Source organism: Marmota flaviventris, chromosome X, assembly GCF_047511675.1.
Source record: "Marmota flaviventris isolate mMarFla1 chromosome X, mMarFla1.hap1, whole genome shotgun sequence".
Taxonomy (NCBI): domain Eukaryota; kingdom Metazoa; phylum Chordata; class Mammalia; order Rodentia; family Sciuridae; genus Marmota; species Marmota flaviventris.
This window is the reverse complement of record NC_092518.1, coordinates 88,320,160-88,347,167: the sequence shown is the minus strand read 5'-3', so window position 1 is coordinate 88,347,167 and position 27,008 is coordinate 88,320,160. Positions and strand designations below refer to the sequence as shown.

The 27,008-nt window shown below is 38.4% G+C and overlaps 1 long non-coding RNA gene across 2 annotated transcripts in view; it reads left to right on the top strand.

Moving 5' to 3' along the window:
- The first annotated feature begins 5,193 nt into the window (after nt 1–5,193).
- LOC114089707 (uncharacterized) overlaps nt 5,194–27,008 on the top strand; it is a 93,415-nt gene continuing 71,600 nt past the window's right edge. For both annotated transcript variants that reach the window (XR_011705685.1, XR_011705684.1), the window contains exons 1-5: nt 5,194–5,242; nt 6,011–6,132; nt 20,557–20,697; nt 21,717–21,842; nt 26,126–26,213. This is a non-coding gene — a long non-coding RNA (uncharacterized lncRNA). The remainder of the gene's footprint in view (nt 5,243–6,010; nt 6,133–20,556; nt 20,698–21,716; nt 21,843–26,125; nt 26,214–27,008) is intronic.

Below are 27,008 nucleotides of genomic sequence, written 5' to 3'. Positions count from 1 at the left end.
ACTATCTCAGTGTTGCTATCCTGTCAACAATGACCATACTTTCTCACCTATATGTGGGGACCATGTAAACCTAGTACCAAGCCAGTTTTCCTCAGTGGGTCCTCTAATGTCAACTTTAATTCTCTAACTGTAGCTGACTATGCCTGTTTTAATGAGTATCATTCTCAAATATGACATTGTGGGGAAGATCTTAGTTGCATAAACAAGTTTGCCAATTAATCCTGGTAGAATGGAGGACAGATTTTTATGGAATCTGTACAGATAATTATATTTCTATGAAAAATAAAAATACCCAATTCAATTTTTTGAATTTTACAGAGGGCGGAAAGGCAATGAGAACAAGTTTAATTTGCAAATTTTTCATTTCAGTTTACAGATGCCAAGTTTACTAAAGTGTTATGGGTTCAATATAGTATAAAAAAGACAGAGCTGCATTTTATATCCAGAGTATAGAAGATTAAAACATCAACAATATTCCCCAAACTACCATACAATAATTCTTCATCAGGTTGTTCAATCCTGTGGGGTTAATTCTTGCTCTGCTGGATTTTGGGTTAGCAATTTCCCAAGTGCATCTTCTTCTCAACTAAAAAGAATTCTACAAGTCCGTGGTCCATTAGTAACTTCAGAAGCCAGTACCCATGAATGTGTCCTTTCAAGTGTCTGTGAGCTGACATGAGTAGCATAGTTCCTTTGGGGGAAATAACTCCTTTTCAGCACTCTAACAACTTTGCATGTATCAGCATAGGCCATCCAGCCAAGGCTTGAACCACTGCTCATTCAAATCTTGGAAGAGTGCCTCTTGGTCCTCCTAGAGCACGAGAGCATGGCATTTTTCTGTGCAGCTATCACCACACCATTTCTCACTTGATTCACTCATGAGAGTTTCTAATTGCCTCTTGAATTCTGATGAGGTGTGATTTTTTCTGCCTCATTCCTTTGGGGTACAGCTGCAGGTTATAAAACTCTAAGTGAGGGACAAACTTGACTCGTCAGAAACAGAATATCCTATCATCCATGTTGCAGTTATTTGGCCTCTTTTGTTTTGCCCAATGCAAAGGACAAGAATATTTGGCATTTGAGCCAAAGGGTATTACCTTTGGCTACTTATCCTTTTATTTTTATTTTGTATTTTTATGGCACTACTGAGGATTAAACCCAGGGACCTTGCATATGCTAATAAAACACCCTACCACTGAGCTATTGTCTATAAAAGTAAAACACTCTCTGAATCCAAAAGAAACCCATTGTTTCTTTACTGGCCAAATCTGTCAACCTGCCATTTGTGTGACATCCATTTCCACAGGGCTCTAAGACAGTCCTAGTTTATTGAAGGCCTGTTGCTGATTGTGGAGTCTTCAGGCAAGCATTAGAGTAAAGCAAAAACTATTTGTAGGTGACAGAGAGTTAAAATGACTGTGATTAATTTATTGATAGTAATTTTCTAAATTAAAATTACTGATGATTTTATAAGAAGAATAAAGCAAATGACAGGAAATTTTGTTTGTTTCTGCAGCAATAAAGGCAATAAAACCAATCCACAAAATTTAAGACAAAATGTGTATAAATGATAATTATTATGCCTACTTTTGGTAACAGTGAATGTTATATGTTTTTACAAAAAATAGATTAACATTTTATAAAGGAAATATCTTGAGATATAATAATTCAGGAACATAACTTACCATGAGTATATTTAACATTCAGTAATAATATATAGCAAGAGAATATCAAGTGAAAAGATTAGGTAAGTCTGGAATAGATTCTAAATATCTATGTATTAATAACACTTCATAAAAAAGTCTACAAGTATATGTAAACCTATTTAAATAGATGGTACTGTGTAACTTGTAGTTTTTTTTAAATATTTATTTTTAGATGTAGATTTTGTTTCTAAGATTCATCTATATTTTAATAGCTGTAGCTTTAGTTTATTCATTTTTACTGATATATTGTATTCAACTGCATGATTGGAGTATGATTTATTTATCCAGAATGATCTGTTTGTGGGTATTTCAGTTGTCTTCAAATTTGTGATGTTTACAAAAGGTGGTGCAGAGGTCTTTCTTATACAGATCTTGTGCACATCTGTTCTTGATATATAACTGTGGATCCATTTGAGGCATTACCAGATAAAAGTAACCAAAATTCTTTGCAAAGTTGATGTACCAGATCATATTCAATCATTTGTGTATAGGAGGTCCTATTGTTCCACTTTTTATATTGAAACAGGAGGCTCTGTGCTTGGTTCCATACACAGGTCTTTGAGTCAAACACATGGCAATTATGATAGCAGCTGTTTCTTTTAGTAACTGTGTGACTTTGAAACCCATAATTAGCCTCTTAGTGCCTTGTTCTTATAATCTGCAAAAAAGGAATCCTGATACTAACTAAATAGAATATCTAGAACACATAGGCAGTATATGTTTGTATTCTCTTTATTCTTTCTAAGAGAAATATTATTATTATTTTATTTTTATTTTTTTAAAGAGAGAGAGAGAGAGAGAGAGAGAGAGAGAGAGAGAAGAGAGGGAGAGAGAATTTTTTAATATTTATTTTTTAGATTTCGGTGGACACAACATCTTTGGTTGTATGTGGTGCTGAGGATCGAACCCCGGCCGCACGCATGCCAGGCGAGCGGGCTACCACTTGAGCCACATCCCCAGCCCTATTTTTTTATTTTTTAAAAATATTTTAAGTCATAGATGGACACAATACCTTTATTTGATTTTTTAAAAATTTTTATGTGATGCAGAGGATCAAACTCAGTGCCTCACATGTGTGAGGCAGGCACTCCACCACTGAGCTACAACCCCAGCCCGAGAAATATTATTTTAACCTCAAGATCATCACTGTGTGTCTTAGCATTTTGGGAAAGTTGAAAGAAGCAGGAAAATAAATACAATAATACATATTATATGACAGGTTCAAAGTCATTTCTGTGATAAAGAATGCTGTGGAAAGTGACCAATTATGTATGGAAATATTACATTATATTCCACAAATGTGTACAATTATTATTTGCCAAGTAAAAATAAAACAAAACTTAAAAAAGAATGCTTTAGAATGAGTTTTATGATGGAGAGGAGAAAGAGAAAAAAGATTAGTCTTTCCTATTGAATGCTTGTATCTTCTTTGTTGCTTTCTTGGGTTCAGTAATTCAGGTGGGTCCATAACCTAAGAGTCAGTATCTTCTTGGAGCTCCAGAAAAATGAGGCACTTGATGACTGTGGGTCTTTGGGAAGGGACACTGAAAGGAGAGTCAGAAACTCTGACCAAATATTAGTGCCTGAGCCCTCACTGTTGACAGCATCTTGAATGAATCATTTCCTCTTTCCTTTCCTCACCTACTAAGGTGGATTACACCAGGGAGCCAGGTTAATGGGAGCATGGTATCTAGATTGAATATTTACTATGCTACTCTGCCATTTTCTTTACTTGATTTCCCCTTTTTTGTCAAGCACTTTTGCTCAAATGGATTATATGGAGTGGAGTCAAGCATCCTAGAGAACAACATTTGGAGATATAGATGGGAGGAGGGCCCAGAAATCCCCTTTGAGAAATTACATTTTAATGGCAAGAGGAGAAAGCAATGCAGGCATTGGGGAGAGAATGTTCAGAATTTCTGTGGTTTGATGTAGCTTGGCCCATTTGGGATGGAAGGAGGCCACTGGAGCAGAGTGAATGCGAGAAGAATGGCTCCAGATGAGAGTAGAAAGGAAAGCAGGGTCCAGAGCACACAGGGCCCAGCTGGTTAAGGTCCATAGTTTGAATTTTACCTTCTGACCTCTAGCAAGGCACTGGAGAGTTTGTAAACAGATGTGATCCTGCTTGTTTTTGGCAACCTAAAAAAATTTTGGACTCTGATGGTAAAAATGCTATACCCAGAGTGGAATGGAGTGGAGCATCCATGTGAAGTGGCCTGAAGTAACAGAACATTAGATTTTCACTATAGAAACTTAATATGGGCCTGGTGACAGTAGTGGTGAGGACATACGACAGGACTTGGGGCTGGATGGTGGGACTCTCTTAATTATTTTCCCAAGTGAATGTATTGCCTGAGGTGAAGAGGGATGAGGGATGTTATCCTTCCTGGTGTTCCAGTTAGGCAATCAGTCCCACTAAATGAGGGCAAAAGTCACTGAGACATATGGCCCCAGTATCCTTGTATGGTTCTGAAACAAGCTAAAATATTTAGAAATCCTGGTTCTCTTTGTGACAAAAACTCCATATTTCCCCATGCCATTTTCCCTCTTACAATCATACCCATCGATCCATGGTTCCTGACCATTTGCATGTTATTCAAGATATATTATTATTCACCAGAGCATAATGTTTTTCCTTGATGAGCTATAGTTTGGAAGGAACATAGATCACATTTATTTAAATTTTTAAGCTGTATCCCACTAACCATGATTTTATTTTTTGCATTTTTACATCATAAACCATATGGAGCTAATTAACATTTCTATATCAGTTTTAATAGAACAAAGAATTAGATAAATGTGTTTTGAGTGGATATTGAATATAAATTTTATTCTCCTCTGTACCCTACTGCTTGTTAGAATATCTTCCACACATGCTTTTTTGAAATGGTTATAAATTTATGTGTCTTTAATGCCTCACAGCTAGTAAAAATCAAAACTCTTTTCCTGACCACCATTCCTCCATTCTATTCCCTGGAGGTAATCCCTGCTAACATTTGGTCCATACTTGAGTTTTTGGTCTGCACTTGGCATACAATTTTTCTATGCATGTGGAAATGCACATGCATGCAATAGATATGTTGGCTTATTTGTTTATCATCATCATCATCATCATCATTATTATAATACCAGGAATTGAACCCAGGGGTACTTAACCATTGAGCAACATCCCCAGCCCTTTTTAATTTTTTTTTTTTTTTTTTTGAGAGAAGGTCTCACTAAGTTGCATAGGGCCTCGCAAAGTTGTTGAGGTCAGCCTCGAACTTGCAAATCCTCCGAGTCGCACAACCGGACCAGAATTCCACCAACTTCCTGCATCCCAGACTAGTTTGTCTAATTGGCAGTGTCTTAGATGGTGGCCTGCAGGAGGAAGGATTTGTTTGTTTGTTTGTTTTCAGAGAAGGTGAGGGAAGGATTTTATGTAGGCGTTTCCGGTGTGGGGAAACAGTTTGCGTATCGCCGTTACCACAGTAACCTGACGTCATCATGGCGACCAAGGCGACCAAGACGACTTTTTAAGACAAGGAGGTGATCTGGTGAGAGAAGAGCACGGCCCCGCCTCCAGGTGTTTGGACTCACCTGAGGGTGTGGGTGCCCTGCGGCGGGGGTGGGGTGGGGTGGGGAATTGAACTCCGCTGGGATGGGGAGATGAAGGGATCTCAGACCCAAGTCGCCTCATTCCCGCTCTAGGACTTGGTGCCCCGCTTAATGGAGAGGGAGAGAGACGTGGGACCCTCCTGGCACCAGGCAGCATGATGTTCTGCTCCAAGGTGTCCTGGACCTACCTCTCATGTAAAGGCGGGGCGCGGGAGGGTAACACGGGGAACGGCCCTCTGTAGCCTAGCTACTCCTCTGTAAAATGGGGTTAGGAATGCTCTCTCACAGGCCCACCCTGCAAGCACATAGCCCTGTGGATTTTGTGGAATCACGAATGCCTGTATAAATTCAGGCCACTTATTCCTTTTCAAATTTGTCGTTAGGGGGCCGGGGATTGTGGCTCAGTGGTAGAGCACTCCCTAGCATGTGTGAGGCACTGGGTTTGACCCTCAGCACCACATAAAGATAAATAAATAAAGGTATTGTCTATCTACAACTAATTTTTTTTTAAAATTTATTGTTAGGGAATAGAGGAGGAAAGGAGAAGGAAAAGGCATGGTGAGAATTCCATGGTACCCTCTGGTTGTTATGATCACTACCGAATTGTATCAATGTCACTGTACAATGACCCAGTGCCTAACATGGTGCCAGGCATAGTTACTCTTGTAAGACAAGGTGATTTCTGGATTCTGTTTCTTTCCTGGAAGCTCCTCATATGGCTCATATCAGGTGTCTGAAGAAGACAGTTTTCTGAGGATGTGGGTCATGATTGCTGCTGAAGATCTGAAGGGCAGCAGTGCTCAGGAGATTCCCAACACTTCCATCCCTGGTAAGATATAATGCCTGGCTCAAGTGAGTTCATAGATCTGAATAAGAGTATATGGCAGAATAGCACACAAGGTTCACAAAATAGTCTGAAAGTAGAGAAGCTACCTTGATCTCATCCTTGAAGAGGTTTAGCTGGTGAGATTTCATTCTTTCAGTAGTATGTGGTTTGTAATAGACCTTAGGGCCCATGTTAGGAATGCCTTCTTTGTCACAAAGCAATGAACAGTTCAGTTGGGGGAAAATGATGGTTAATATGCATTTGCAAAACAATTTTTTTGAGGTGCTGTGGATTGAACCCAAGGCCTTACACATGCTAGGAAAGCACTCTGCCACTGAGCTACATCTCCTGCCCTTATTTATTTTGAAATAGCATCTCATTAAGTTGCTGAGGCTGGCCTTGATCATCTTGCATCAGCCTCCCTAATAGCTGGGATTACAGGCATGCACCACCATGCCTGCCTGAGTTTTCAGCTGGCCATAAAGAAATTCTTTGACTTATCTTGTCTAATAATAGGTATTCTGACCGTCATGCCAGTATGAGCCCTGCCCCATATCATTGAGAAAGGAATGCTTTAAAGAGAGGCCAAGAAAAATCTCAACAGACCTTGCTAGGTTTCCCCACCCAGTCTAGTAGCATGAGATCTTATTCTTTTGTTCAGTTGTTCATGCTTTGATTGTGCTTATATTATAAAGCCTCTATAAACAACCCAAAGGGGCTGGGTTCAGAGAGCTTCTGGATAGCTGAACAGAGGGAGATTCCTGGAGTGTGGCACCTGGTGAGGGGATGGAAACTCCAGGTCTCTTCCCCCATACTTGTCCTACATATTTCTACATTTGTGTCATTTGTAATATCCTTAATAATAAAATGGTAAATGTGTTTCCCTCAGTTCTATGAGCTGCTCAAGCAAGTTAATCAAACCTAAGAAGGGGATCACACAAACCCTGGTTTATAGATGGCCAGTCAGAAGCACAGGCAAAACAACCTGGGCTTGTGATTGGCATCTAAAGTGTGGGAGGTATGGTCTTCAAGATTAAACCCTCATCCTGTGGGCTAAGAACTGAACTGTGTGTAAGAACTGAAGTAAATTAGAGAATACTCATCTAGTATTCACAGCTGCAGCATTGCTTGCTTGGTGGGTGGGATTAAAAAAAAAAAACTTAGGCTGAAGTTATGGTTTCAGTGGTAGAGCACTTGCCTAGCATGTGTGAAGCGCTGGATTCGATTCTCAGCACCACATATAAACAAATAAAATAAATAAGTATTCATTAAAAACAACAACTCTGCATTCCTGGTTGAGAAGTCTATTGTTGAGTAAAAGGGAGGAAATTTGGGAGGAAATTCATCTGCACAGATCGTGTATTGTTCTAGTGGGTGTGGAAATATGCAGTTTTAGGTCTTTCTAGCAATCTGAGATTATAATACTTCATTCCTGGTGACTGCATTTTTTTCTACTTTTTAATGAAGTTTTTTAAAGCAAGAAGTTTTCCAAATGTTAGTTAAAATGTTAGTTACTAGAAACTAATATTTGCAAAAATAAAAATTACTCTGAGTGTGCTGTATTATAATGACACTAGGTCACATTCCCTAAGATAACCAGTTACTCTTAAGTATCATGATTATTTTCCTAGGATGCAATATTTTTATTCTTATACTTCAGAAGGAAATGGACATTAACTTTATTATCATATGATAACAAATGATCATTTCTATTGTGGTTATATGTAGCATGGACCAATTTGATCATAGTGCAGATCCATTAATATAACAAGAGAATAATAATAGAAGGAACCATCAGGCTGATTTATTTAATTACATCAAAGATTACTGTACATACTTAAAATATATGCTTTAGTAAGTTTTAACATACATGTGTACTGATAAATTCAGTATTAAAGTCAAGATAATAAAAATACTCATCACCTCAGAAATCTTCCTTATACCCCTTTGGAATTCACTCCACCTACCTGACTCTAGATTCCCTCTCTATATCACTTTGCCCCATTCTTAGGCAAACAGTGATCTTTTGTCACTGTAAATTAGTTTTCATTTTATATAAATGGAATCATACATTCCTTATTTTCTTTTTTGTCTGCCTTCTTTTATTTGACCTAATTACTTTAAAATTTATCTTTATTGTTGCATGTATGAATAGTTCTTATTTTTTATTATTGGGTAAAATTCCATGACCTGGATATACTACATTTTGTATTATAATTGAGTTTTTCCTATTTTGAGTCTTTTTAATTAATTAAGAATTTTGTTTTATTTTATTTATTTATTTCTGTAGTGCTGAGAATCAGTATCAGGGCTTCGCACATGCTAGGCCAAACACTCTATTACTGAGCTTCATCACCAGCCCTTGAGTCTTTTTTTTTTTTAATGAAAGCTGATGGGAACATTTTTTAAAATGTTTTTTCATGAGCAATGATTTCTTTCTCTAGGGAAAATATTTTGGAGTACAATCAATGACTAGAAAAATTGGTAAATGTAAGCTTAACATTGTAAAAATCTGTCAAATTGTTTTCCAAAGTGGTCATACCATTTTCCCCACACCAACACTGTGTGAGAGTTCCTTTGTCCATTATCTAGAGAGCACCAGCCATTTTTAGAGGGATATAGTGGTATCTCATTGTTGTTTTAATTTACATTTCCTAATTATTTTAAGCATATCTTCTTTTTTTCCCCTCTTTTCTTCTTTTTCTCTCTTTTTTTTCTGGTATGGGGGTTAAACCCAGTGGTTCTCTACTACTGAACTGCATCCTCAGCCCTTTTTATTTTGTTTTGAGGCAGGGTCTCACTAAGTTACCCAGACTGGCCTCAAATTCTTGATCCTCACAGCTTCTTGTGTTGGCAAGTCTAAATTCTGAGACCAATAGACTTCAGACTCTGGAAGGAGTTGAAGTTTGAGTTCAAAGGTAGTCTCCTACTTACTGACTAGGAAGAACCTATATTGCAGATGAAATCTGAAAAGTAAGCCAACAGAATTCCTTCTTCCTCCAGGAATATCAGTTTTTTGTTCTGTTGAGGCTACCACATGAAGGTTGAGGCCCACTCACATTGTGGAAGGCAATCTTCTTTACTGAGTCCGCTAATTTAATGTAAATCTCATCCAAAAACACTGTCATAGAAACATCTAGAAGAATGCTTGACTGAATATCTGGGCACTGTGGCTTAGCCAGTTGAGACATATAATCAACCATCATGACATCCATTTGCCTGAATTTTTGTTATCAACTTTTAGACATCATTGGCAATATACTGAAATTAAGGAGAAAATATCCTTGACCCAATTCTACAAGTCATCTCCAGAGAAATCAATCACTAAAATAAAATACTTTAGTAGCTGTCAATATTTAGAATTACATTGTGGACTTTTCCTTTTTTATCCTTAAACAAATCTGCCTTGATGAATTCCTGGATTCTTGGGTGGTAAGAAAAAAAAGGGAAGGAAATGTATGTATGTATGTATGTATGTAGACATGTATATATGCATAAAATATATATTTTGTGTATATTGCTGAAGCTGTGAGGTATATTTATTGTGAGAAATTTTTGAGGTTAATTATTGCATGTTATGTCAGTCACATTCAATTCCTAGCACATATTAGAAAACACAAAATAGAAGATGTTGGTTTTCTGATTTTTCTGCTTGGCCAGCATGGTTACCATGGTGATTCAGTGACTGCTGTGGGATTTGGTGCAAACTGAGCATCCATTTTTGATTCTTTCTTGAATCATTTCTTACTATGATAGTTGTGAAGCATTGGTTTTATAATTCTGTCATTCCTTCTGGATTTATTAATTGACTTTTGGCTATTAGAATTATATTTTATTAATGACTCATAGATTGCTATTTTGCTCAGAGTTAGCATTTATTATTATAGTTACATTTTTTTTAAGAGAGAGAATTTTTTAATATTTATTTTTTAGTTTTCGGTGGACACAACATCTCTATTTTATTTTTATGTGGTGCTGAGGATCGAACCGAGGGCCTCGCGCATGCCAGGTGAGCGCGCTACCTCTTGAGCCACATCCCCAGCCCATAGTTACATATTTTGATGTTCAGGTTGTCCCAGTGTTTGCTAGTGGATATGCCTTCAATGTCAGTGTCCATTTGATGCCTCTCTGGAAGTCCTTGTGCATGTGCTTTGTTCTCTGAGCCTGAACATCTCCTTATCTGTAGAAAGGAATTAATGTCTGCCTACTTCATAGAATCACTTTAAAGATTTGAATAATGCAAGTCTGGAAATAACAAGTTACTCCATGTGGTATCTAGTAGGTCTTCAACAAGTGTTAGTTCTCTAGTTCAAATTTTCTTCGTTCTGTCATTGCAGTACCTCTAACTTTAACATAATATGTTTACCAGAGAGAATACTTAGAAATATAATACCAAACAGGGATAAAATTATGAAACATTATGTTTTAAATACTTAATTAAGAAAGCTGGGATTACGGGCACATGCCACCATGTCTGGATGGATCTTTTTTGATGTAAGCATTGACTGCTATACATTTTCTTCTTAGAAATATTTCTCCTGCATCCTATAAATTTTGGTATATTATATTTCCACTTTTCTTTGTCTCGATATATTTATTTTTTTTCTTTTAATTTCTTCTTTGACTCATTGGTGTTTGAGCATGTTTAATTTTCATCTATTTGTGAATTTTCTGAAATTTCTCCTCTTATTAATTTCTACTTTTATAACAGTGTGGGCAGGAAGGATACTTGATATAATTCAATCTTTATAAATTTGGGGGGACTTGTCTTGAAGCCTAACATGTGATCTCTCCTGGAGAATGTTCTATATGTGCTTGAGAAGAGTGTTTATTCTGCTGCTATTAGATGGATTCCTTTCACACTGGGTTTGGCTTGTGATTGGTGTCTGATGACTAGTGTCGGTGGAGCTTCCATGAAGCTGAGGCCTAAAGTACAAGCATACACAGAGGGGCTATATCTCTGAGATCCAGGGTGGTAATGGACCTGACACCTGCTGAACAAGCACCCCCACTGCTGCATTGGTGGAAGTACAGGATGTGCAGATATTTGTGAAATAATCAGGGAGCTAAGAATGGAAGCACAGTGTGAACAAAGTTTGAGTGGCTCTATTATCAGGGCAGGGCCTTGCCCTCTGTGGTGGCTGAGCTCATACCTGGAACATGGTAATGCATTGCAAAGGCTTGACTATGGGGCCCAGATTATGGACTTAATCACTGTGGCAGTGGCTCTGGTATCTGAGTTATGGGTGGGCACAATGCAGCCACAGAGCCTGGGTCTAGAGTATAAGCAGTCATCGAATGACTATGGCCTTGGGTCTGGGACTGCTTCGGGTTGAGAAAGGTAATGGTTCTTTTCTCACTATAGCTCAACAGTGGATGCTTCTTGTGTAGCAAGGAGGGGCATGTATCTGTGTCTTATCTCAGGATTTCTCTTAAGAAGAATGATTGATACCTTAGTGGTGAGCAAGATTCTGGAGTCCTCGGTGGAGCTGGCCTCTGACAGTGGTAACCTCTGACTTTCTTCTTTGCTCCTAGCTATCTTCAGGCATCTGAATTATGCTAGTCTCGCCAGAGACCCTTTTTGATGAGAATATTCTTTTTTTCCCTTTTTTTTTTTTTGCTCTACTGTGTTACTGACTGCAGATTCTTTAATAGACTTCTGAGCCCTCTATGGGAGTTTTGGTTTGTGAATGGCTGTCTATATACTTTTATTGGGAGATGAAGGGTGGTATCTCTTAATCTGCTATCTTGGTAGGCTTTTTATTCTTTAGACCTTTTTTATTGTTTCTCCTTAAATGAAATATTGTTTTGTTGCATGGTTTTGTCTGTAGATCCCCTACTGCCTCATAGAAAACCAGAGAGGAGGTAACATGAGGAGAACAAATGGACATTTTCATCTCAATGTGGCAGAGTAAAGTGAGAACATGTTGTGAAATAACTTTCATCTCATGACCTTCACTAAAATCCTGGGAAGTGGAGACGTGCTCTTGCCCTTTCCCTGTACATCTATAATTTCCCAACTGTACCCAACTGTGGCTGTCAGTGTAGGTAGATTTATATGTTAGTTCTGTGATGACCCTATTAGCTAATTCCCTTGATTTAGAGATGTTCTCCATTTGGAAACAGCCATTTTCCTAGGGGAAGAACTGGAGGTGTTTATTTTTTTTCTCACTTCCAAAACCAAGACATTTTTGTTATGGATAAAAATGGAATTACATGAAAGGAAAAAACATCATTTAAAAAACCTTAAAATTCAATTACTCATGAATAAACATGGTTAAATTTTGAATATATGTATATTCAAAAGAGTTTGTCTCTCAAATGAACTTTTTGAATATGTGTATTCAAACTTTTTTCACAAGTTTTTCTGTGCAAATGTAACCATATTTAAGAACAGGAATTTGATAACATACTTCTTATACCCTTGTTAACTGCTTTTTTGTGACAGACATGGAAGGGCAATCCATGTCCATCACTCTGAATACACATAACAATAAAAAAGGCCACCAAGACACTAGTAATCAAATTAGATATAAAAACAGTGATTAAAATGGTTAATATTCATTGTTGACTTCCTATAGTTCCAGACACTATTATCAGTGTTAAGCCTGTCATTGTTCATTTAACCTTCACTACAACTGAGGAGGAGGGCCTATTGATGTTCCACTTTAACATAATGGAACTGAGGCACAGTTAGGGCAGGGATATTGAGTGGAGAGGCTTAGATTTGAAAGTAGGCCATGTAGCAATCAAGCAAAGATACCTAACCAGTATGCGCTACTGCCTCTCATCAGATAAGACCAGATTTATTGTTAATCGGGCACATAAAAATGAATGAAGCGGAGGTAACTTGTTTTTTCTCAGTTGACTAGGCAGAAATTTAAAATATATAAAAAAAAACTTTATGGTTTGGAATTTGGGGAAATGTGTCCTGTTATACTACAAACAGTGTTGCTTGGCTCCTGTCTCCCTTCCTAAGTTTTAGGGATGTTCCTCTTTTGCATTGAGTGACTTTCCTATAGGTGGGACAGCAAATGCTTATTTCCTAATTATTTTATTATTTTGTATATTTACAAGAGAAATAGATATGTATTATAGGTAAAAGTAGAAAATATAGGAAGTAATATAAAATAACATTCCCCAAACATAAAACCCAAGGTAAATCCTGCTAATGCTTTCATCTAATTATATTATTTCATAAGTTTTCTTATGCATGTGTTTATTTATACATATATGGCTAAATTTTTGTATTTGTTTACATAATATAGGAACTCATTTTAGTTTTTTAACCTGCTTGTATTATTGTAGTGGGTTGAATGAATTACATCTCCCAACAAAATTTGTCCCAGAGTTAGCTCCCAGTACCTGTGAAAGCAGGTACTTATTGGGGAATAGGGTTTGTGCACATGTAATTTAGGATCTTGAGATGAGATCATCCTGGATTTAGGGTGAGCTCTAAATCCAATGACCTTTTTTTTTTTTTTAAAATATTTTTAATTGTAGTTGAACATAATAACTTTATTTTATTTATTTATTTTTATGTGGTACTGAGGATTAAACCCAGTGCTTCACAAATGGTAGACAAGCACTCTACCACTGAGCCACAACCCCAGCCCCTGACCTCTGTTTTTGTAAAAGAAATGATAGAGAACTTTGACACCCACCCAGGCAGGAGGTCATGTGATTGAGACAGACATTAGAGTTCTGCTGCCACAAACCCAGGGAAATGGAAGCCACCACAAGCTGGAAGAGGTAAAGAAGGATCTTCCTCTTTAAGTCTTCAGAGAGGGTGAGACCCTGTCAACCCACTGATTTTAAACTTCCAGTTTTCATAACTGTACAAGAATAAATTTCTCTTTTTTGCCATGAAGTTTATGGTAATTTGTTATGGCAGCCCTAGGAGATGAATATGCTCAGTAACAATATATCTCCATGTTTTTGGTACTGGGGGTTAAACCCAGGAGTTCTTTTTTTTTTTAGAGAGAGAATTTTTTAATATTTATTTTTCAGTTCTCGGCAGACAAAACATCTTTTTTTGTATGTGGTGCTGAGGATCAAACCCGGGCCGCACGCATGCCAGGAGAGCACGCTATCGCTTGAGCCACATCCCCAACCCCCAGGAGTTCTGAACAATGGAACCACATCCCTAACCCTTTTTATTTTTTTTATTTCAAAACAGGGTCTCACTAAGTTGCTTAGGGCCTTGCTAAATTGCCAAGGCTGGTTTTGAACTTTTGATCCTCCTGTCTCAGCTCTTGAGTAGCTAGGATTACAGACGTGCGCCATCATGCCCTGCAGTAACAACATGTTACAAATGTCATTATGAATAAACACCAGTCTGTACCCTATTTTATCATGACTGTAAAGAAAGTAAGATCAATAATGATTTGTAAAAACAAATTTTAAAATTGCCTAAAATTTCTTATGTATCATATCCTCTTTATGTATTGAGGCATTCAGTGCTTAGAGCACACTTACAAGATGGGTACTATTGTTAATCCTCGTTATATAGATGACAAACTGAGGGATAGAGACAATAAGGACTTGCCCAAGACTGCACAGTTGGGAAGTGGGACAGTTTGTATTTGTACTCAGTAGTCATGCTCGAGAGCCTGGTAAGTTGTCAAAAGTTTATTGTTAAGAGGGCTGGGGTTGTGGCTCAGTGGTAGAGCACTTGCCTAGCATGTGTGAGGCACTAGGTTTAATTCTCAGCACCACATATAAATAAATGAACAAAATAAAGGTTCATCAACATTTAAAAAATATTAGAAAAATTTATTGTTAAGAGAGAGAAGCAGTTGATTCAAACATGCGTATTTTAGGACATCATTAAAAATAATAGTCACTGTGTTAATATATTTATACAAACAATTGTATCTAGTAACAAGAAGGTGGTTTGTGACCTTGGAAAATGTTCATTGCAGTTATGGGAATGGAAGCCAAATACAATGGGATAAGGAATGAATGGAAAATGAAATTTATAAACAGGGAATGTAGAAATCCTTTTTGGACCTTTGATTTGAAGGAGTAGGGAGAGAAAGGAAGTTAGATATTGAACCTGTCACTGAATGGGTAATGAGATGCCCAGGAGGGATTATTGGATAGCTTTAATTTTTTGAAACTTACTTGAGCAAGTTTACAAGTTAACGTTGAAGAATCACCTCATCTCAGATTTAAACCTTAAAGTTGCCCATATATTTATTTCTCTTCTCACACTTTCATTTCCATAAGGAGTTAATGAGATACCTCTAATGGAATAGTATAGGTTATGAGCACAATACATATTTAGTTATTAGCAAATGAAAGAATGGACAAATGTGTGAGAGAATTGCTAGTGAATCTTGGATTTCTGTCTCTCCAGAAATGGCTGAAATCCTGGTGTCATGTGGTTGGATAATGCATCATCTGAGGACCTTGCACTGATGAGTTGCAGGATGGGTCTAGAAGTTTCCTATAAATACATGAACTGAGCAGTCCAGTAACAACCATTAGGCAAACACCACACCTTTCTTCCCACTGTGACCTGTCACTGAGCTCACCATATTAGGTCACAGATACTCCTATCTTCCCATTATGATGAACTAGATTTGGGTTTGCTCAGAGCTGTGTTGTGAAACAGCTCTTATCACATTATGAAATACCCAAGAAGGTAGATAAGCTCTGTCTCTAAAACTTTGAACTCAAGGCATATCAGAGAGAGATTTGCATTCTTTATCTAGCTGCCTGTGTTCTCAGTAGGGGAAACAATGAGGAATGGTTTCACAATACCTACCTTAGTCCTGAGGCTCAGCCAGCTCCTGTTTCATGTCTCAACTTTAAAGTCCTGTTCTATGTCATGTTCTCTGGGCAGGTTTTCCTCAGGTCAACTGTAAAAACATACATTGTATATTTTTACAGTATTTACAGTAAGGATGGAATGGTCAGGCCCATTTCACAGATTACCAAGCCAAGCTTAGGCTCACAAAGCCTAAATCACTTCTTTAGGTAAAACGTAAGGACTGGTAGGAGATTCTCTCACCCTCCCTAGAGGACTCTGAGCATCAAAGCTGCATTTTTCTCTCAGATCAGATGGGAGGCTGGAGCCAATCTCAGTTTTAGATATCCTAGATAGTGATGGATGCAGGATGATTCCTTCTGTTAGTTCAATAATTCCAGAAAACACTGGAATTAGGACCAAGCTCCCAACATGCATCACTTCCTTCCCCTTTTTGAGTCACTCAAAGTTACAGTCTCCCTCATGCTACCAGATGATACCCATCTTTCTTTTCCTTCTCTTTTTTGCAATACTGATAATTGCACCCAGGGCCTAGCACATTCTTGGCAAGCTCAAACAAAAGCAAAAGGACTGAGCTACATTCCCAGTCCTTTTATTTTTGTTTTTTATTTTGAGATAGGATCTTGCTAAGGGCAAGTTGCTTAGGGCCTCACTAAGTTGCTGAGGCTGACTTTGAAGTTGCCATCTTCCTGCCTCAGCCTTTTGAGTTCTGGAATTACAGACATGTGCCACCATTCCCAGTCTTTAGTTTTTTCTTTTCTTTTTTTCATGAAAAGGTATATGTTTTGTAGGGTAACAAATATGATAAACTCGTATTTGTTACCCTACAACATATACCTTTTCATGAAAAAAATGATTCTAGTTCTGTTTGGAAAATTCACATGTATATCAAAGCAGTTCAATTTGCTGTTGACCCCAAATATACATGGCATTAACTGATTTATCTCTTTCCCCTCAGTGTAGATTGAAGTGTCAACACTATAGAGGGTCCCCCAGTGACCAGAATCCTCACCATCCATTACCCCACCCCTGAACATGCTTCCCAGACCTTCTGACACCCACTCTCAGTCATCCCTTTTCCTGAACCCTGGATACAGCTGCCCATACTGCTGACGCCCCCATCCCCTTTTGGTCACTTCTTGTTAGGTCTGTGCTGCCCTATGCTCACTGGTAAATGCCAAGGCATGCTAGAGCTATTTGGAATTTCATTGTATGTTTTTACAGTATTCTTTTACACTTACCAGTTTTGGGAAAGAAAAAGAATCATTCTGTACAAGCTGGTTTCAATGGCGGTATCATTTTTTCTGCTCATTGTGTAAACTGCTTTGTGGAGATATTTGATAATGATGGTATGCTATTGCCACCTCGTGACAGAATTCTAAACTGCAGCTTTAAACTGCTATTCAGGAAAGTAGGAGGGTGTGGCTTGCCCAAACCCACTCTGCAGAGCTTTATGGAAAACTGGGTGAAAAAGGGGGTACTTCCAGTGTATGGGTATATTGATGACTCCAGACAAAAAGTGAAGACTCTCATTATTATGAAGAGAAATTCTATGTGAGAGAAACAAGTGATATCTTATTTTTATGGCTAAAATTCTCTGGATAAATAGAGACATATGTGAGAAAATATAAATTCAGGTCACTGTGATCTTTGTAACCTGCCTTTACCTTCATTATGACAATATTTATATGTAAATGCATTTCTGTGAAAATATTTTAAATTACAATTTAGTTGTTTTTGATTTTACATCAAATGATCGTTTCATCATATAGATGCTGCCAAGTATTTTACTTGTATTGTTGCATAAAAATTTACTTCCTTTACCATTTGTATTAGAGACTATAGTTTAATATTCTCAGACGCAATATCTTTATTTTGACACAATATCTTTATTTTATTTTTATGTGGTGCTGAGGATCGAACCCGGTGCCTCACACATGCTGGGCGAGCACTCTACCACCGAGCCACAACCCCAGCCCTGATGTATATTCTTTTAAAATATTTTTAGTTGTAGATGAACACAATACTTTATTTTATTTATTTATTTTTATGTGGTGCTGAGGATCGAACCCAGTACCTCACAAGTACTAGGCAAGCGCTCTACCACTTACAGTCCCAGCCCACTAATGTATATTCTTAACAACGTGGTATGAAAGTATCTGTTTCTTTACACATTGGAAATAATATGAATTATTGCTAATCTGATAGGTAACATACCACCTCTCACTATTGTTTCCATTATAACTTATTTTTACTGCCCTCTAGAATTCTATCTTATGGATGTGATAGTCACTTTTCATAATACTGTGTTAATTGGGGTGTTCTGATATTCCTCATTATCAACCCTGTGGGATGGCATTACACCACTTGAAGGGCACAGTGTGAGGCAGAGTTCACATGGCTGTTTGCAAGATGAGATGAATATGCTCTGTTTGAGCCCAGCAAACTGTCGTGGGAGAATTCTAGTCATACCAGAACCTGGTTTGTATGTGTGTGCACGCTGACAATCATGCTTCCCTCTGCTTTCTTCTGCCTCTTTGTGGCTTTGCCTCCTATTTAGCCTATCTTTCTAAATTCAGGCCCAGAAGTAGAGGAAGGGAGTTCTCAGGATGGCAGTGTTTGTTATTTTTTTCTTGTTTTTGTTTTTTTTTAGGTATAGATGGACACAATACCTTTATTTATTTATATGTGATGCTGAGGATCAAACCCAGTACCTCACACATGTTAGGCAAACATTCAACCACTGTGCTGTAACTGCAGCCCTTCCTTCTGCTGCCTTTTATTTATTTATTTTTTTGGTAGCAGGGATTGAACTCAGGCCACTCAACCACTGTGAAACATCCCCAGCCCTTTTTGTATTTAATTTAGAGACAGGGTCTCACTGAGTTCTTAGGGCCTTGCAAAATTGCTGAGGCTGGCTTTGAACTCAAGATCCTTCTGCCTCACCCTCCAAAGCTGCTGGGATTACAGGTGTGTGCCACTTCACCTGGCCTCCATTTATTAATATATATTTTTTGGTTGTAGATAGACACAAGACCCTTATTTTATTTATTTATTTTTATGCATTGCTGAGTATCAAATTCAGTGCCTCACATGTGCTAGGCAAACTCTCAACCACTGAACTGCAACCCCAGCCCCAGGATGGCAGTGTTTATAACCAGATTCTTATTCATGGCCCTTACTAGGTCCTGAAAATAGACTTCTAAAAGGGAAATTGTTGGTGCAAAGGGTGTGCACCTATGTGGCCCTTTGATAAGTAGTGCCATCCTGACATTCATGAAGGAAGTTCTAATTTAGTCTCCCTAAAATGGAAGCATATGGAAAATAAAAGTATGGAGAGGTATGAGGAAAGTAATAATGCTGACTTCCTGTCACAGAGGACAGGCCTTAGACTCTATTTTGGACCAATTCTTAAGTTACTACCATAGTTGGAAGATGTGAAAGAGATCAGAGGTAAATCAGGCTTTCACTACAAGGGCAACCTTAGGAAATCTTTGATTGTTCTTGGGGTATAACAGATGACCAGGGGCTGGGGGTGTAGATCAGTGGTAGAGTGAATGCTTGGCACATGTGAGGCCGAGGGCTTAATCCCCATACCAAAAAAAAAAAAAAAGAAAAGAAAACCCTAGGCCAAAAATCACATTTTAAAAGCTTTCTTGCAAATATAAAGACAATTAAAATCACACATTTTAAAGTTGGTAATTTTTAGTAAATATATTGAGTTGTGTACCTATATCCATAATGGACTTTTGGATGTTTCTGTCACGTGAAAAATTCCCATTGTGTTTCAGTGCAGTTAAATCTGCACCCACCCACCCCCAGCCACATGAACTACAGTTATGCTTTTTGTCTCTATGGATTTTCCTGTTCTTAGCATTTCATGTAAATGGAATTATGATATTTGATCTTTTGCATCTGGCTTCGTTCACTTCAGATAATATTTTCAAGGTTCATCCATATTCTAGCATGTAGAATTCATTTCTTTCTATGGATGAATAACATTCTGTTTTAAGGATATACTGTGTTTTGTTTATCCATTAATCTTTGCATAATTTCCACTTTTTATTAATTGTGAATGATGATGCTGTGTACACTTATTACAAGTTTTGACATAGACATGTTTTTATTTCTCTTGAGTATATACTTAGGAGTGGGAATTGCTGGGCATATGGTGATTCCATGTTTATCTATTTGAGGAACTGCTAGAATACTTTCATGGCCCTGACAATCATGAGGCTTAGTCAGTTTTTCTCCATGTTAGATAATTTTATGAGTTTTGAGAAACAATACCACAGAGTTGAAGCACCCTTCTTGCTACATCATATCTGGTACTACATGATGCTCACATGACATAGTTTTCACTTGGTTAAGGCAATGTTTTCTTAAGTTTCTTCTAGCATACAGTAACAATTTTCCATTTGCCTAGAGAGCATGTAGAGACAAGAAAGAAAATGCTGGCGTGTTTCTCTTTTCACTGTGAATCCATGCCATTTCTGTGTGGTGGAATGAGTGTCCTAATAGGGAAGGGGGTAGGGAAGAAGGGAATTGATTATATCATAACCATTCATCTGAAGTCACTGTCTACCCCATTTCTTCATGTTTCCCAAATTTTCCTGTCTCCTACTTTTATCCCCTGTTTTACATGAGAGAAGCATATTTCCTTGAGCTCCTGAAGGGAGAGAGCAAATCTTCATGCTGTGTATTCTGGAAATGATGCTGGAGCAAGACAGACAGATCTCCCTGGGCAAGCATTATATCCAAACCAGAAACTCTGGAACATTCTTGACTTGGGGGTAAGTCTCTTCACTCTCTTATCCTCACCTGGGAACACATGTATCTGTTGTGTATGAGTGTCTTTGCTCTGTGGTAGAGTGGTGACAAAGAAAATAGACAGGTGGGGACTAAGTTCTTGGTGAATGAATCAATACCCAGGGCAGAGGCTCCAGTTCCTCTGTTTTGGATTCTATTCTCATGTTGAGCATTTATCATCTTTCTGTCCCTTCCCAGGGGTGACCTAGATGCCTACTTTCTCTCTATGTCGCCTACTGTCACAAAGGGGTAGGAAAAATAGCAACGAGAGAGAGAGAGAGAGAGAGAGAGAGAGAGAGAGCACCACTGGAGGACCTGCTGTTCTCCTCTGTCCTGGAGGAGTTGGGAAAAAAAGAAGAAAATCAGCATCCTATTTCCTCTTGTTGTAGATACTATCATGTTCCCAATTTTTCAGTACACTTAAACTCATAGACCAGCCAACCCACGTGACACTATAGTTAGGCCTCATGGCACAAAGATTTCATCACCACCACCATCTTTAATATGGGGGGTTGTCGAGTGAGTACTTACATATAGGGCATAGTACTGGGAAAGTTGAAAATGACCATTTTCCAAATGGGAAGCTGCTGGTTCTTTTGCGGGGAGAGCAAGAAATGGAACCTCATTTCTATCCTGCCACTTATCTGGAGAGAGTCTTAGACTTTGTGAGACTGAGCTTGGTCACATGTGAAATGGCACTCACCATTCCTTCACACTGACATCTGATGGTAAATAAGAAATGCTGAAAAGTACCCATGGGACACAGTGTGAGTCCTGTTTCCACTGCCTCTTCCCTCCCAGGAGGAGATGTCATTGGCCAAAGCTCAAAAGTGTAAATGCATAGAGAGCCTGTGCAAAGGGAGCAGCAAGCATTGAAATAGATCCCAGAATGTGTAAGCTTTGGGCCAGTGTCAAGCTGTGGTTTGTGTTACCTGATGGTTGGGACAGAGGAATAAATTATGGCACCATTTCCTATTATTACATATGCTTGCTGTCCCCTTAGTTTGCCATACTGTTTGATACCAGAGGCGCAGTTTCCCATTGATTCTGAGGTAGAGCAGACAACATGGATGCTGGACCAAAGATGAGAGTCAAGACACTGGACACCTCCCTGACTGCAGATTCTTGGGTGAGTCACTTCCCCTGTGGTGGCCTCACCCTAGCACAGTGATGCCCTATAATAGTGGCCTGAGCTCTGGGTCAAAAACCAGTTTCAGTCTGGACACCACTGATGAAGTTTGAGTGATTTTTTAAAAAAATTGTCTTGAATCTCCATGCGGAAGGCAGAATTCTAAGATGACATCCAATGACCTTCACCCTTGTGTAATCTCCTCCTCTTTGAGCATGGTTTGAATCTGTGAATATGATATGTGTTCCATGATTGTGTTCTGTTATGTAGCAAAAGAGAGACTATTTGGGTAGGCCTGACCTACTCAGTTAAGTTCTTTTTTTCTTTCTTTTCTTTTTTTTTGGTACCGGGTATTGAACTCAGGAGCACTCAGCCACTGAGCCACATCCCCAGTCCTATTTTGTATTTTATTTAGAGACAGGGTCTCACTGATTTGCTTAGTGCCTCACTTTTGCTGAGGCGGGCTTTGAACTTGCAATCCTCCTGTCAGCCTCCTGAGCCACTGGGATTACAGGCATGTGCCATCGCACTTGGCCTCAGTCAAGTTCTTTAAAAGTATTTTTTCTGGCTGTTCTAAGTAGGGGAAGTCAGAGATTCACAACCCAGGAAGCATTCAACGCACCATCATTGGCTGGAAGATGAAGGTGGCTATACAGCAGAAAATTGGACTAGTCCCTAGGAGCAAGGAACCTTCATAGATGACAGCCATAAGGAAAATGAAGACTTCAGTCCAGTAGTCACAAGTAAATTATTTCTGTAGCAACAAGCATGATATTGGAATTAGATTACTCCCCAGAGGCTTCAGTTGAGACCTCAGTGGGACCTACACCAATACCTGGATTTTTCCCTAAGCACACAATTAGGTCATGCTGTGCCAGACCTCTGACCTATAGATCTGTGAGCTATTGAATGGGTGTAGATGTTAGTCCCTACACATGTGGGTACACAACTGCAGAAAATTCATCCATTCCAGTTAAGCTGGATTCATACTCATTGCATATAGAGTGTATATGTGTGCAGATGATACTTGGAGAGAATATAACACATGATAACTTTTACTAGTGCACGGTGAAGCTGATGGTTATGGATATATTCATAGTGGTATCTGAATTCATTTTCCACATTTACCAAGAGGATGATGGGCTACCTGTTAATCAGAGATAAATAAAACCCGATAGAGTTTTCTTAATGTAAACATATTAGAATTCAGACATTTGAAAGGTATAATAAATACCATAATAACCAGATATGTCCACAACCAAGACTGTAAAATTAAACATCAGAGTAAATACACCTGGATGACTTTTCTGATGCCTTATCCCCAGAAGGACCCATTATCCAAAATCTGTTTTTGACATTCTCCTGCTTTGCTCCACGTTTTACCCCTGTGACTATATCCCTAAACAAAACCCATGGTTGCTTTACTTATTTTAAGCTCTTACATAAGTAGTATATTTATATTTATATACTACTTATTGATTTTTTTCTTCACTGAACATAATGTTTTTGAAATCTCTCTAATAATGCAGCTTTGGGGTTTTGATATTTTAGCTAAGCTTGGTGACCTGCTTGCATATTTGTCTGAGGCACTGAGTATTCCAGTGTTCCAACCACTAACAGGGCCTCACTTGGTGATTTTCCCTTAAATGTCGGCAAGTATCTGCAAAGAAATTATATCAACTTTCCCAGGTGTATATGTAGTTCTCAGAATTTAGATTTAAACAGGACACAGTCTGAATACAAATTTAGTGGCCATATTTGTTTTTATTTTGTTGGGTTTTTTTCTTTTTGGCTTTTTTGGGTTTTGTTTGTTTTGCCAAATACTATAATTATTCCAGGATATATTCTGAGGCATAAAGAGGGAATACTATCTTTGTTGTTATAAATGCACATAAGTGAAGATTTGGGCCTGCTGTTTCTTCTATTAGGTGCAGGGACTCTGTTCTAGTGCCTGAGTCTCTGATCCACTTTGAGTTGAATTGAGAAACACATTATTGCACAGATCTACAGAAACAGGTGTTTTCATCATGTAGTTTTGGGGATACACATTAGTGAAGAGATAATAAATTTTAACTAGATAGCAAATACTAAAAAGGCAAAGTGATCATCTTTGACAAAATGTGATCATTGTCAGGACTTTTCCTCCTGATATGAACTGAGGAGCCCTCTTATTCATCACATTGCTTAGGGCTGAGCTGAGCGTTTTGCTAGCTAACTTGTTGCCTTGAGGTCCCCTGAACCTACTCCATCCACCCAAGCAGGAAAATTTGCCTCATGATGAGATAGACCATCCACAACCACCACTAGTGTTGATATGGGGCAGTACTTAGGTCCCTCCTTCTGGAAGGACCTGTAGATCTCCTCCCTCATCCATGTGTGGGAGAAATCTCCTTTCTTCTCCCTTCTCTGTATTCTTAGAGGCTGCTCTCCCTTCTCTGCCATGTACAAGCAGCCCAATTCTTACCATGAGTTTAAGTTTTCATAAAAGACAGAAGAAATCCTGACTTCAGACAGCTTCTGTTTCCATCTTGCCATAAACCTCCCCTAGAGCAAAAGGAAGGGGCACCAAGTCTGTCACTCTGCTGGAAATGCAGGAAGGGTGATGATTTTAATCATTTACTCTGTTTGGTTTATGGATTAGATTTGGGGAATCAACTATTTTGGGTGCCCCTTAAAAACACAAGCCTTTTGAAATAAAAACTTAGGAATAGGTGACAGTGTTTGTCTATATTATATTGACCATGGGTTCTAGTTTTACCTTCCTAAAATAACTCAGATTCCCCGAATGACATTTGTTTGGTAATCCTAGGTCATAGATTTGACCAATTAAGGATAGTCTCTTACTTTTCTACCAGATGGCTAACTGCTTAGAATGGTGTATTTTACATGGCTCAGCCATCTCCAAGACTCCTTGGAGCTATTGCTGGGTTTCTGTGTGCTGGGACTAGTCCCCTAGTGCCACTTTCAAAGTAAACACAATTCCTGATAATAGGGGCATGTGTTTTTCCACCAAACTGGGCAGAGTTCCCCAAAATGCCTGAGCCCCAGCCTAGTCCCTCTAATTATTATATTTTCTCAGGTAGTGCCCTGAAGAGTGGAGGCATTTTTTTTTTCTTAGTGTGAAAAGCAAGAAGACAAAGAGCCAAGAAGAAGCATTTCCAGTTTGATGGAACAGTCCGTGCTGGTGGTTGCTATAGTAACCTGATGTCATCATCGTGATCATGACAATTTTTTACTAGAGACTTCCATGGCCTGGCAGTAAAAGCAGGGCTTTGTCTTCAGGTATTTGGACTCATAGAGGGTATGAACAGAGTTCTTCCCATTGCCCGAGTCTGAACCTTGTTCCTCTAATTAGTGCACTTTTTCAGGTGTCCTGAAGGGTGAAGGTATTTTTGATTTCAGAGAAAGACAAGGGGACTGAGAGGAGGCCTGTACAGAGGCGTTTCTAGTGCTGAGGACAAATCTGTGTATTGTGGTTGCCATAGAAACCAGATGTCATTATGGCCACTATGGTGACTGTGATAACATTTTAAAGGAGACCCACTTGCTATGGTTGGAGAGCAGTGTCCCACCTTCAGGTGTTTGGACTCAGCAGAGGGTGTGGGTGCCCCACAATGAGGATTGAGGCATGGAGAGACAAAGGCATCTGAGACCCAAATCACCTTGTTCCCACACTGGGTCTTGGTGCCCTGCTGACTCAAGAGGGAGAGAAATATGGAACCCTCCTGGCCCCAGGCAGTGTGATGTACTGTATGGATATTATAGGATCATAGATGCCTGTATAAATTAGACCACTTCTTATTCATTTTCAAATTTGTTTTTAGCAGATGAGAGATAAGTAACAGAGAATAAAAAGGTCCTGGTGAGAAGCCCATTGTACCTCTGGTTGTAATAATCACTACCCAGTTGTACCAGTGCCTAGCATGGTACTAGGTACACAGTTCCTCTTGTGAGGCACAGTGATTCTTGGGTTCTCTTTTTTCCTGAGAAATTCCTCTTGGGCTTATTATATCAAATGTCTGAAGGAGGCAGTTTCCGAGGATCTGAGTGGTGATGGCTGCTGAACTTCTACCCCACATGTAAATGCTGCAGTGCTCAGGAGACCCCTGGTGTGATATGAGTCTTGGTTCATGTGAGTTCATAGAGCTAAACATAGTCATGTTATTGAATATTGTCTACAAGGTTCACAAAATCATATAAAAGTAGATAAGCTCTTTTAACATCATCATTTGAAGAAGAAAATGGAGTTTTGTCTCATTGGCAACTTATATGCTTTGTTGTAGCCCTTGAGGCTCATTCATCCTAGAGATGGCTTCTTAGTCTGAAAGCAATGAATCCTTCAGCTTGTGGTAGGAACTTGATATTTAACAGGTATGTTCAATAAATTTCATTTACTTTTTGATTATATGCATAAAAAACTGTGATTCCTATCAAAATCTTCAGATGAGTATTGAAATATACAGTTGGTTAGAAGGCATTGTGAAATTGTAATATGGAATTGAATCATCCTTGGTAGCCAAGTTTTATGCATTCTTAAATTTTTGTAGAAACCAACAATTATCTAAGGATTAGTTTAATATAATTTTTTATGTTTTGCAAAAATATTAATTAAAATAGAATTTATCCTATTGTAATTCAGAGCTATGTTGTTTAAAATAACCAAATACATTGAATATCAGTATGATTATTTTATCAGGTTGTACCATTTCAGTTTTAGACTTCAGAAAGAAATGTGCATCACCTTTCCCTAAATATTTAGATAGACCTCATTGCAAATGATTGCTTCTATTTTGGTCATATGTTGTATGGAAAACTCAAAAAGACCTAGTGATTATCTATTAATATGACAGGATCATCTTAGTGGAAATTATTCTATTTAAATGTATTTCACCAAATCTCTGAAGAATACAAGTATATTTCCAATACTTTATTGATGTATGATTCATGTGTAATTCACTGTGCGTATTTAAAGTCTTTGCTGAAGTATTGACATCTATATGCACCGGTGAAGCCAACACTACAGCAAAGGAAATATATATCCATCCCCCCAAAAAGTGTTTTCCTGCCCCTTTGCCATCCTCATACCCACATATCTCCTTCCAGCCTCCCTGCCTCTCCCACCCCTCCCCATTTTCAAGCAACTACTGTTACCTCACTATTGATTAT